Source organism: Dermacentor andersoni, chromosome 11 (genome assembly GCF_023375885.2).
Source record: "Dermacentor andersoni chromosome 11, qqDerAnde1_hic_scaffold, whole genome shotgun sequence".
In the NCBI taxonomy this organism is placed as follows: Eukaryota; Metazoa; Arthropoda; class Arachnida; order Ixodida; family Ixodidae; genus Dermacentor; species Dermacentor andersoni.
The window spans coordinates 69,175,061-69,188,324 of record NC_092824.1 but is presented as its reverse complement, the minus strand read 5'-3'; positions in this window follow the sequence as shown (position 1 = coordinate 69,188,324).

Genomic DNA, 13,264 nt, shown 5'->3' with positions numbered 1-13,264 from the left:
TATTACAAATGTCGCATTTGTGGGGTTTCTCACCTGTATGCAGGCGCATATGGTTATTTAGGTGGACAGACTGCCGAAACGATTTTCCACATATTTCGCATTTGTAAGGTTTCTCGCCCGTGAGCGTGCGGCTATGTGCAGTCAGATTACGAGCCTGGCCGTATGATTTGCCACACGTTTCGCACTTGTGTTTTTTGCCTGTTGTGTTTCGGCAGTGTTTTACGAACTTCGAATTCTTTACAGACGTTAGATCGGATGCTTTGCAAATGTGGGCTGTATCGCCCGTGTCTTCATTGGCATGCCCATGTAAGGCATCCTGTTTGCTCGAAACGATGCTAGAGAAATTGCAGAATTCTTGCCCCTCCTTTCCTCCGGTTCCAGTAGCGTTCCTGCAAGTAGACGGACAATGAAACTCAATATGGGCGACTCTCATTACGGGCCGACAAAAAAACATTTTTGTCGCATCCAGTCCACACATGAAGTTTGCATGCGTGGACTTTCGGCATTGTGGGCGCGTCATCGTTTCTACCATTCAGGGCAGAAATGAAAAAGAAGGGCGAACAGAAAAGGACAGATGCACAATTGCCTAGTTCGCGCTTTCTCTCCAGTCTATTTTTCCAAATTACTGCCCTATATGCACTGGACGGATATTGTCTACAATATGGCTGCTAATATGCTATTTATTCGTTTACCTATATTTATTCTAGTCATTGTTCACTTACATCGTGAGCTAATGCTTCCTGTTCATGCAAGCGCCATATTCTCTGAACTGCAGATGACATCTGGCAATTCAGGGAACAACACTTCCACCCGTCACACAAGTTCGTCAGTGCAAGTATTTTTGAGCAATAGGCAACGTTTCGTGTCATTTCAGTGAGTTGCTCTATCGAAACGAATTCATACAAAAGTATGGCTCACCAAGCGTCGTTTCCAAAAATGTCCGATGGTTCCTCCATGCGGGCGTAGCTTGTACTGGCGACTGGGCTGCTGCTGTAGACCAGATGTGTGAAACAAGTGCTTCCGGTTTCTGTGTTGTGTGTATGACCTGAAAGCAGAGGTGCCGATCTGCCATTGTGCGATAACGAGCCTGGAACAGACCCTGACAGAACTGCGGCCGTTTGGCGTGATTCTCTAAATTCAAAGAACAAAAGTAGGAAGCCACAACATGATGCTACGAAAAAGACAGGCATGTGTTTCGAGGGGTGTTCATTGCTGTATCCCTTTCTTTTTTCTTCCTAGATCGGAGCTTGGTTGACCTTGTGATGGCTGAGTTTTGTTCTCTCGCTTCTTGTCGCGATATGATAATGCCTGTGGTCTGTAATAAGCGACTCAGCGCCACACGTCGGTGCTGCACGTCATACATGAAAATCGGAGATGCAAATGCATGTAGGGAACAATCGCTGCATACCAGGTTGCTGCTGTTGTTGAAAAATAAAAAGTAAACTTTCCATCTTTTATCTTTAAGATCGCTAGAACAGAATCGGGCTTATGCAGAATCAGTTCGCCCTGAAAAGCGGTGAATGGTTCACGAAAGAGAAGATTGTCATTCCTTATGATGAAACCTGCAGATCTTGGCAAATTTTACGGGTGATCCTCTTATCAGCGCTGAGACAAAGGACATTTACGTTAGCAGAGCAAGGTGGTGATTGTACGAGCGGATTCGTGCTGGCTTGGTTTTCATAGGGTAAGGGCGGTCGGACTCGGGACTTGTAGGCGGAGCTTGCACTCCACTCTTAGATTATCACATTATGTTGGATGAGGCAAATAATGCTTAGCAATAAAATGATTTAACTGATGCAAGAAAAGTTTGGATCAACCCAATAACGAAAAGGTGTATGAACAACATTTACTCCACCATACCTGACGCAATGGCGATCGTGTTTAATATTGGGGGCACGTTAAAAGTGCCATGGTGGTCAAAATAAATCCAGATTCCCCTACTACGATGTGCCTCATAATAAAATCATGGTTTTGACACCTAAAATCCCAAATTCATTCATTCATGCTGTTTTAATGTGTTGTGTGCGATAGCAAACGTTAGCTTCCTAAATCAGCTTGACGGCAAGGCGTAGTATACCAGTGACCAAAAACCTTCCCGCACCTACAGCAGTCGGTGGATGTGCCATCAGCCAGGTGGCAGTGCGTGTCACATGGGTCAGCACGGATTGTCTCAGGATTTCTGCAACACAAGACAGACATTCAAATGAACACTGAGGCAACAGTGCTTGAACAACGATTGTAGCTGAAGCCAAGGGTTCAACTAGGGGACACAACATGTCAGGACAAGTTGCCTTGTGGAAACGTTCGCCTCCAAAATCCTTCAGCACAGAGACATATTGAACTGAAACAATATACTACGATCGATGATATCGGAATGAAAGTTCTCGTGCCAATATAGATGCAGTCTTCGCGGAAGGGCGAAGCTATGACATCTACAGCATGATATTAGAAAACAAAACTAAGGCTAGTTTTATTTAGGCACTGTATATTTGAATAACGACTCGCTTATTAACAAAGCAAATGTTATACGACGTGCCCAATTACACACACACAACACGTAACGTAAAGACCTCTAACATGCATGGTCGAAACATGGCAAGAAGGGGAAGACTCGCAAAGGGGTCTACAGGTGCGTGTCTCAAAGCGAACGTTCCCTGATGCCTCTACCTTTCACACGTGATTTCTGCCGCAGAGTTGAAGAGAGCGCAAAGCCATTGACTACCAAGGCGTTACGCTTCCGTGCTCGCCGTCTCTTGGTCACCCCCCCCCCCCCCCCTCCAAGCGTAGAAGTTCACGTGACTTCCAAAAGTCCGCCTGGGTGGCAGATGTGCAGTGAAACTTAGGACAGTGGTAGCGACTATGCAAGAATGGCTCGAGATTCGCTATCAATATTTCTGACAATATCACATAGAGAAAAATTTGGTGTCACCGACTAAGCGAATTTTCTAACGGGCATCGTAGCGCCATGGTAATGCCGGGATATCGGTCTCCGAGGAGTCGTCTCTAAAGTGGCATGGCTCGAAAGATGGTCGTGACTTCATAGACGCAGAATTATTAATATGAAATATTCGTAAAATGTTTTCATTGACCGGCGCAACATCTTTAGATAAAGTTTACTCGCCTACAGTAGATAAGCAGACGCTAGTAAAATGTTGCCATCATTACGCAAATCTTGTCTGTTCTCCAACTTCAGTGGCTCGCAGGCATCCGATGCATTTCACATTATTTTACATCGAAGCACAAGCGCTCATCACTGAAAATCAAAAATTATTGTGTCACAATAAAGAAAGAACAGTTCCATACGTACTATTTTAGCACAATAAGATTCATCATCATCATCATCAGCCTAGTTAAGCCCACTGCAGGGCAAAGGCCTCTGCCATACTTCTCCAACTACCCCGGTCATGTACTAATTGTGGCCACGTCCCTGCAAACGTCTTAATGTCATCCGCCCACCTAACTTTCTGTCGCCCCCTACTACGCTTCCCTTCCCTCGGAATCCAGTCCGTAACCGTTAATGACCATCGGTTATCTTCCCTCCTCAATACATGTCCGGCCCATGCCCATTTCTTTTTCTTCATTTCAACTAAGATGTCATCTACCCGCATTTGTTCTCTCACCCAATCTGCTCTTTTCTTATCGCTTAACGTTACACCTATCATTCTTCTTTCCATAGCTCGTTGCGTCGTCCTCAATTTCAGCAGAACCCTTTTTGTAAGCCTCCAGGTTTCTGCTCCATACGTGAGTACTGGTAACACACAACTGTTATAACTTTCCTCTTGAGGGATAGTGGCAACCTGCTGTTCATGATTTCAGAATGCCTGCCAAACGCACCCCAGCCCATTCTTATTCTTCTGGTTATTTCAATCTCATGATCTGGATCAGTGGTCACTACCTGCCCTAAGTAGATGTATTCCCTTACCACTTCCAGTGCCTCGCTACTTATCGTAAACTGCTGTTCTCTTCCGAGACTGTTAAACATTACTTTAGTTTTCTGTAGATTAATTTTAAGACCCACCATTCTGCTTTGTCTCTCCAGGTCAGTGAGCATGCATTGCAATTGGTCTCCTGAGTTACTAAGCAAGGCAATATCATCAGCGAATCGCAAGTTGCTAAGGTATTCTCCATCAACTTTTATCCCCAGTTCTTCCCACTCCAGGTATCTGAATACCTCCTGTAAACATGCTGTGAATAGCATTGGAGAGATCGTATCTCCCTGTCTGACGCCTTTCTTTATTGGGATTTCGCTGCTTTCTTTGTGGAGGACTACGGTGGCTGTGGAGCCGCTATAGATGTCTTCCAGTATCTTTACATATGGCTCATCTACACCCTGATTCCGTAATGCCTTTATGACTGCTGAGGTTTCGACTGAATCAAACGCTATTTCGCAATCAATGAAGGCTATATATTAGGGTTGGTTATATTCCGCACATTTCTCTATCACCTGATTGACAGTGTGAATATGGTCTATTGTTGAGTAGCCTTTACGGAATCCTGCCTGGTCGTTTGGTTGACAGAAGTCTAAGTGTTCCTAATTCTATTTGAGATTACCTTAGTAAATACTTTGCATGCAACGGACAGTAAGCTGATCGGTCTATTATTTTTCAAGTCTTTGGCGCCCCCTTTCTTTTGGATTAGGTTTATGTTAGCGTTCTTCCAAGATTCCGGTACGTTCGAGGTCATGAGGCATTGTGTATATAGGGCGGCCAATCTTTCTAGGACAGTGTTTCCACCATCCTTCAACAAATCTACCGTTACCTGATCCTCCCCAGCTGCCTTCCCCCTTTGCATAGCTCCCAAGGCGTTCTTTACCTCTTCCAGCGTTACTTGTGGGATTTCAAGTTCCTCTAGACTATTCTGTCTCACCTTATCGTCGTGGGTGTTACTGGTACTGTATAAATCTCTATAAAACTCTTCAGCCACCTTAACTATCTCATCCATATTAGTAACGATATTGCCGGCTTTGTCTCTTAACGCACACACCTGATTCTTGCCTATTCCTAGTTTCTTCGTCACTGCTTTTAGGCTTCCTCCGTACCTGAGAGCCTGTTAGATTCTATCCATATTATTACGTGTGGAAAGACACAGAATAAAGAAGCTATATACAGGTTATTTACACTGGAGCCAGATCGCCAGGCCGACACTCGCTCGCGGCAAAAGGGCACCGACGCACTTCGTCGTCGTTCTCGCGGTGGCTCGTACCTTCAGCATCACTCGATGATATTGTAATAATATTATAGTTCCTCATGTCCGCTGTCTTACGCTTGTTGATTAACTTAGAAAGTTCTGCCAGTTCTATTCTAACTGTAGGGTTAGAGGCTTTCATACTTTGGCGTTTCTTGATCAGATATTTCGTCTCCTGTGATAGCTTACTGGTATCCTGTCTAACGGCGTTACCACCGACTTTTATTGCGCACTCCTTAATGATGCCCATAAGATTGTCGTTCATTGCTTCAACACTATGGTCCTCTTCCTGGGTTAAAGCCGAATACCTGTTCTGTAGCTTGATCCGGAATTCCTCTAGTTTCCTTCTTACCGCTAACTCATTGATTGGCTTCTTATGTACCAGTTTCTTCCGTTCCCTCCTCAAGTCAAGGCTAATTCGAGTTCTTACCATCCTATGGTCACTGCAGCGCACCTTGCCGAGCATGTCTACATCTTGTATGATGCCAGGGTTCGCGCATAGTATGAAGTCGATTTCATTTCTAGTCTCACCATTCGGGCTATTCCACGTCCACTTTCGGCTAACCCGCTTGCGGAAAAAGGCATTCATTATCCGCATCATATTCTGTTCTGCCAACTCTACTAATAACTCTCCTCTGCTATTCCTAGAGCCTATGCCATATTCCCCCACTGACTTGTCTCCAGCCTGCTTCTTGCGTGCCCTGGCATTGAAGTCGCCCATCAGCATAGTGTATTTTGTTTTGACTTTACCCATCACCGATTCCACGTCTTCATAAAAGCTTTCGATTTCCTGTTCATCATGACTGGATGTAGGGGCGTAGACTTGCACTACCTTCAATTTGTACCTCTTATTAAGTTTCACATCAACACCTGCCACCCTCTCGTTAATGCTATAGAATTCCTGTATGTTATCCGCTATTTCCTTATTAATCAGGAATCCGACTCCTAGTTCTCGTCTCTCCGCTAAGCCCCGGTAGCACAGTACGTGCCCGCTTTTTAGCACTGTATATGCTTCTTTTGTCCTCCTAACCTCACTGAGCCCTATTATATCCCATTTACTACCCTCTAATTCCTCCAATAGCACTGCTAGAGTCGCCTCACTAGATAACGTTCTAACGTTAAACGTTGCCAGGTTCAGATTCCAATGGCGGCCTTTCCGGAGCCAGGTATTCTTAGCACCCTCTGCTGCGTCACAGATCTGACCGCCGCGTGGTCAGTTGCTTCGCGGCTGCTGGAGACTGAGGGCCGGGGTTTGATTGTTGTATTCATATAGGAGGTTGTGGCCAAGTACTGCACCAGGGTGGCCAATCCTGCTCTGGTGAAAGAGTGCGTTACCGCTTCTGGTCACCGGGATCAGGCCGCACTCCAGGCCTGTTTGTGCAATTTTCTCAACACACGGCTTTTTTTGGTATTTTCCGGTGGAGAATTGCGTGGCACCGGGATTTGAATCACGGTCCTCTTGCACGGGAGGCGGATACTCTACCGTCCCCGCAGGAGTTAAATTAAAAATTAAATTATGGGGTTTTACGTGACAAAACCACTTTCTGATTATGAGGCACGCCGTAGTGGAGGAATCCGGAAATTTCGACCACCTGGGGTTCTTTAACGTGCACCTAAATCTAAGTACACGGGTGTTTTCGCATTTCGCCCCCATCGAAATGCGGCCGGCGTGGGCAAAGACGAATACAGGTGCTTGTCCCAAAGAGAACGTTGCGTAAGGCCACTCCCTTAGACGTGATTTCCGAAGCACAGATAAGGGTAGCGTTAACCCATTGCATACCCAGGCGTGCAAGTTCTCTTCTCGCCGTCTTTTGGTAATACCCCCCCTACCCCCCACGCGTAGAAGTTCACGTCACTTCCCAAAGTCCGCCTGGGCGCCCCATGTGCAGTGAGACTTAGGGTAATAGAACGGTGGTCGCGATGATGCAAGAATGCCTTGAGATTTCCTATCGTAATCTTTCTCGCAAGATCACCCAGTCGGAAATCTGGCGCTACAATCTATGCGAGTTTTCTAATAGGCACCGTGCCGCCATGGTAATGCCGCGATACGGGTGTCCGAGGCGTAGTCTCTAAATTTGTATGAATTGAAACATGGTCGTCACTTCATGAATGCCGATTTATTAATATGAAATATTCGTAAAATGTTATCATTCACCGGCACAACATCGCTCGATAAAGTTTACTCGCCTGCAGTAGATAAGAACACGGTAGGAAAAATGTTGAAATGCTTACGCAAATCGTGTCTGTTCTCTAACTTCAGTGGCTCGCAGGCAATCTATGCATTTCTTTTAATTGTACACCCAAACACAAGAGCTCTCATGATTGAAAAGCAAAAGTTACTTTTTATCAATAAAGAAACAACAGTTCATTAAGTACTATTTTAGTAATAAAAAATTAACCATCATGAAAGACTGAACGGTGCTCTCCAAGCGCGGGTTCTAGGTGCCCTGGCTCTGCGAGAACGATGCCGATCGTAAGTCTCCACATCCCGCATTACGATGCGTGCAATACAAAGACGCAGCGGAAGTTTTCCTTCTACGTAATGTAGTAAAAGCCGAAGCAGCTTCTGTATTTGCAAGCAGCAGCGAGAACGCTATTTCTTAGGTGCTTACTGCGATTCGTATCCCGCTAAAACAGTAGAGTTGCACAACTTACGCCTACGGGAAGACTCGAAGCCGCCGGCGCTCTTAAGGCTATACATATTCCGTGAATGTGTGCCCGAAGGAACACAGGTTGTCCCACATAACTTGCGACAAAGCTTTAAAAGCGGAAGGCGCTCCGGACGAGAGTTGAACTGAATATATTAGGCACTGTCGCGGGCCCTGTCGTCCTCTCGCGGGCCAGTCTCGCTGCAGCCGACCTTGTTCATCCATCGCACGGTTTACAGCAGCACAACAGTGCACAATCACCCCGTCACGTGGTATTTTTTCGTATTTCGCAGGCTTTCTTTGGAACGCGGAAGAAAGGACCACTTGAGATATATCGTGTTGGAAACAATTTACTGAGAGGTTTCTCAAGCTGCACTAGAACTTTGCGTTTCACACCTGCGGTCTGCAGCCAATATTCATAAAGTTGATTAATTAAACATAACTAATCCGTTAGTTAAAGGGAATGTAAAAAATAAAGAGCCTGAGTAACTCTAGGCTAGTGCCAACATTGATTCGGTTCAACTGGCGTCCGGAGTGCCTTTCACTCCTGTATAAACAACCTATATATACACAGTATGATTTATATGGGAGAGTCGGGTCAAGGCAGCCGCTTTTCTTCAAAATGTACGGGAACCCTCTTTTCATACGGTAGGCGAACCGCAGCAATGTGTACCGAATGACGTTAGCAGCAGGGAAGCCAAATAATACACTGCGGCATGCAGCAATTAGCCAAGAATCCAACATTGGACGTTCATTCCTCAACTGAAACTTGCAAGGTTATTTGTAATGTTCCACCGATGACCTCATAAACTCGGGAAATAACATAGAGACGGTGGATATTTAGCGATTGTTAATGGTAGACACATGCACAGGAAACAGAAGGCTCACGTGTCAACGCGTCCCGACCAACCTGCCAAAGCCTGTTCAGCCGATCTAGGGAAAGCTTATTTTATATCCCATAACAAATTCATGGAAACTCCAGACGCAGTTATGCCGTTGGCGTCACCATCGCCTTGGTGTTCCGTATTAGCTCCATGGCCGATAACACCGTCTCCGCTCACCCAACACTGTATCTGCGAGTGAAAGCGTGCGTTTATTTAACTCGTCACGCAGATCTTTGAAATAAGGTCCATGGCTTTGATGCGAGAATACCGAACGCGTAAGCCTTTGAAGAATTCAGGTATATGGCACACGTGTGCAATTTTATAATATCGCGTGAACGTCAACCAGACTGGAAGTCAGGACCGTATGACGAAGTGTATCAATGAAACGATCGAGAACGCGCGCGCATGCGTAAAGCATAGCCCAGAGCACGTGTCCTCGGCAAGGCTTTACTGCTAGAAATATGCTTATCATATCACCTTGTACTGCTTTGTTTTCCTGTCTTTTCGTTTTGTTGTGAAGTCGCACTGATAATTGCTTAAAGCCACGTCTTGTTGTGAAGTTCTTGAACACAGGCGAAGTCGGGGCAAGCGTATTGACGTCACTTTTATAATTTATTTCTTGCCCTCTCAGTAGAAAGAAAGAAGGGCAGTTTAAGACCAAAGTGGGTCGCATAGTCCGGTCTGGGTGCTGCCACTATACACCAGCAGTGCAAGTTGCCGTATTATCGGTAGAAGACTCGCTGGTGCAGTACGCCTAGCGTTTAAGATATCATAGCTACGCAATAATCAAAGTTGGAACTCCCCCTCAATTCCATGCGGAAACACGGCAGGCTAAATTTAGAAGAATATGTACATTAAGGTCATCATCGACGGAAATGGTTTATTTATCAGAAAAAAAGAAGAATCGTTGGATTACGCAGTACTTTCCTTGACATTTGGATATATTTCATGTTTCCTTATTGAGCTACCTGCGGCTCAGTAAGTGGCTACATTACGGCTACCTAGTAGTTTTGCTCTTATGGCCTTTGAAACGTTTGGTGGAGGTAAAAATATTAAAAACTAAAAAATTATTTCTGGTGTTTTATGTAACCAAGCCACGATCTGATTATTAAGTACGCTGTAGTGTGGAAGCACAGATTAATTTCGACCGCTTTGCTTATTGCCTGCGTACCCACGCTACATTGCCTCGGTAAACTTACACATCCTGTTTCATTTAGTGCGTATTCTTTTAGGTGAACGTCTTGGTGGTAACTATCTTGGTATATTCCATAAGGGGGAGTGAGTAACCAGGTAACCATTGCGTACAAGCTTAATTGTTCCACGGGTAGTATTCCTTGTCGTCTTCGAGTTGCTTTGCAATGAAGCTTTTCTTAATGTGGGGCTTAGGGGGCGCCAACTTCTAAAATGGCAGTTCATTGATTCCTGCTTGCCAGTGCGGCTTGTGCTGGGCCTTTCATGGTCTATGCTGCTGCTGTACCACAGGTGCAACTAATTGGTGCTTACATTGCCAGTGACACAATTAGGGTACTAAAGTACAGCAAAGGTGCTCATTCGCCGCTGTGCGAGAGAAATTCTCAGGAAATGAACAATTCATTCTGATAGATGCTGTGAGGCGAGAAGCATTTCGTGGTACTCGAACGCTATTGCAGTGCTTCCGTACGCGGTAGGTTTTCTATCTGAAACTGATCGAGCCGAGCACAATCAAGATGGCGCAGTGTTGAATTCTTCTGAAGATTATTACGCTCTATCTCGTGTCGCGCACGGAACACGATAGTGTTCCAAACGAAAAACATTTTGACCCAACACGTTTGGGGGGATTATTCAGCAATAAACCCATTGGATAGGTCATGACGTTTTTTTTTTCTATTTCAACCTGTCGACATAACGCGTTGCAGGAGAGGAACAAGAAACATGTGGGAGGACGCATCCCAACCGAGGGACTAAAAAGTTTTGTTTGAAGCATGCCCAGAAACTATTGACCTCCTATGATACATGCGTCAGCCAACGAGGTACTTGCCTTTCAGAGACTGGTTATCCGAAGCCCATCTGAGGCTCCTGTAGCTAAAGTTCCTAAGCACATGCCGTAAGCAATTTACGTTTAGCAGCTCATTACGAAAACGAAAACGGCTGTCCTCCCTTACGTCCCTATGTAGGCCATCTGTAGGCTATCCGTAGGCTATCTGTAGGCTATCACACAACGCTAAAGAAAGGTTACTCAATGCGCATATGTAATAGTCGTGTTGCAGAAACCAGATTAGCTTGGAAAGTATCGCAGAAGTGTCAATACACGGGACAATGCCACAAACTATGCAACAGAAAGCATCAAAGTGCGTTAATAGTGCGGACTCTATACCTAGCGCTGCAAAGATTGCAGCTAGGGGAACATCTTGTCTAGCTGCTCAAAAGCTGCATTAAATTGAAGAGAAGTAAAAGCCGAGAGATTGAAAAGGCCAAAGAATACGGCTGGATTCTTCGCGGGACGACTATGGACGTTAGTGCCATTAGGATTAAAACAATGCAGGGACTCACCATAGTGCTAAACACTCCTCCAATTTAAAATATGAAGCAGGGAGGGCGAAAGTTGGGTAAGAATGCTAATCGCATTCTTACACCCACACGGGAGTGTACGCTTTCGCAAACCTCAGAAAAACTTTTATTAAACCCGGCTTCCCAAACGCCGACACTGAAAATTCGATAACGGCTCCAATCGGCTTTGGGAGCTTGTCGGAATCTAGGCCCTGTATTTTTCACTTCAGCGAAAGCACTAGGCGGTCATGTTGCCGAGTGCGCATTTCCAGCGCCTCGTCGATGTGGCTTCTGTTAGAAATTTCGCGACGGTCTTAGCTGGTTTAGGGATCAGTCCGCCATCGATCTCTCGCCTCAAACCGCGCATGAGGAAACACGTTTTCTTATCCAACATGCCTGGGTCGGCGTGCCTAACAAATGGTTCACATCTTCCGTGAAGTTCGCGATGTGCTTATTCGGTAGCGGCACACAAGTCTACATCATGGTTTTCACCGGCTCCTTGCACATGGCGCTCGTGAATGTTTGTAGGAAGCCCCTGCAAAACAGCTCCCATGTTGTTATGCCGGAGGCTCGTTTTTTTAAACCACGTCCTAGCAGTGTCTTTTAATGAGAAATAGTCCGGACGCAGCTGGTCGCACTTTCATATGTTATATGTGGCGATTTATGCTTCGGTTTGCAGTCGGCTTTCCGCATCCTAAACGATGATCTGTGGAAGAACGGTGGCTCCATTGGCTGTTGCAGCGTGATCGTTGCTGGCGACACAAGGATTGTCATTGGGACTGCTGATTGGGCCATGATGTTCCTGGTATTCTCGGCCACATGAGCGCACACATGCAGTAGTCGTATGTTGTGGCAAGCTCAGTAGCCGATGACAATGTGTACGTTGTTTTCACGGCTTGCTCGGTGTATCTGGTCACGACAAGCACCTCTCCAAGATGCACGTTGTAGTGACGGTGAACAATGCACTAGCAAGAAACTTCAGTCACGCAACTAACTCTTATCGGGGAACGGGAAGGCGCAAGACGAGTTACACTCGAGCAGGAAGATAGTGACGAGCGTAGACCTCAATCGCCGAATCGGTGATTGGCGGCTAACATTTGTCGGATATGCATGCGTCATTCGTTGAAGATTGTAGCGTAAGCGTTGGTGCTTGCAAGCCTTCACGAATGCACATTTGTATTCGTATTGAGCATGCAGTTTGGTTATGAAAGGTTCGACCACAGCAAAGGAAAAAATATGATTGGCGAGAAAGATCTAGAAGGTTCTGATACACGCAGGCGCGTAATGCGCTGAGCGGTAACGTAACATTTGTTAGCCGGAAAAATGCGTTCACAGGAAGAATATATAAAAGTAAGCGTGTAAACACATATGAAAACTTACTTGTCATGTCAAACATTTATTTTCATTTTTGTACAGAAACTTCTGCCCCATCAGGCTAAAAAGATTATAGAGCTGCTACTAGAGAGCAGTCCAAGTCAAAACAGACGACTTCCGAGTGGATAAAAAGCTGTCTATTAAACTTCAGAAGTCCTGCCACAATAACTAAAAATTTTCCTAGGGGAGACCATGTCATATAATGAATTTCCAAATGATTCGAGTCTAGTACTGTCTCACTATCGTCATCAGCTTATGTTATGGTATAGAAAAAACATTTTCGGTATGAATACAGGCGCCAAAGAACGGTCAATGCATTGAACAAACTTTCTCAAGCAGATACTTTTTATACACGTACGATGTAGTTAAGCATTGTCGCAATTTCATCTGCAAGTGCTTTCTCTCGAAGGCAATTTTGCCTCTGGACTTCGATTAATGGCCGAAATTACTTTTTAGTTCACAAGAATACAGGACCTCCTTTCTCAAATACTTCCTAAAGAGATATTCCATTCTGTTTACGCTGCAATATTGATACGATTATGGTTCATCAAATCTTCTTTGCTGGTACACCGTCAGACAATCTGCACAGGAAGTTTCTCAAACCAAATAGGAGTCAGTGGTCTTTTGTCGACATTTCAGCACTCTAAT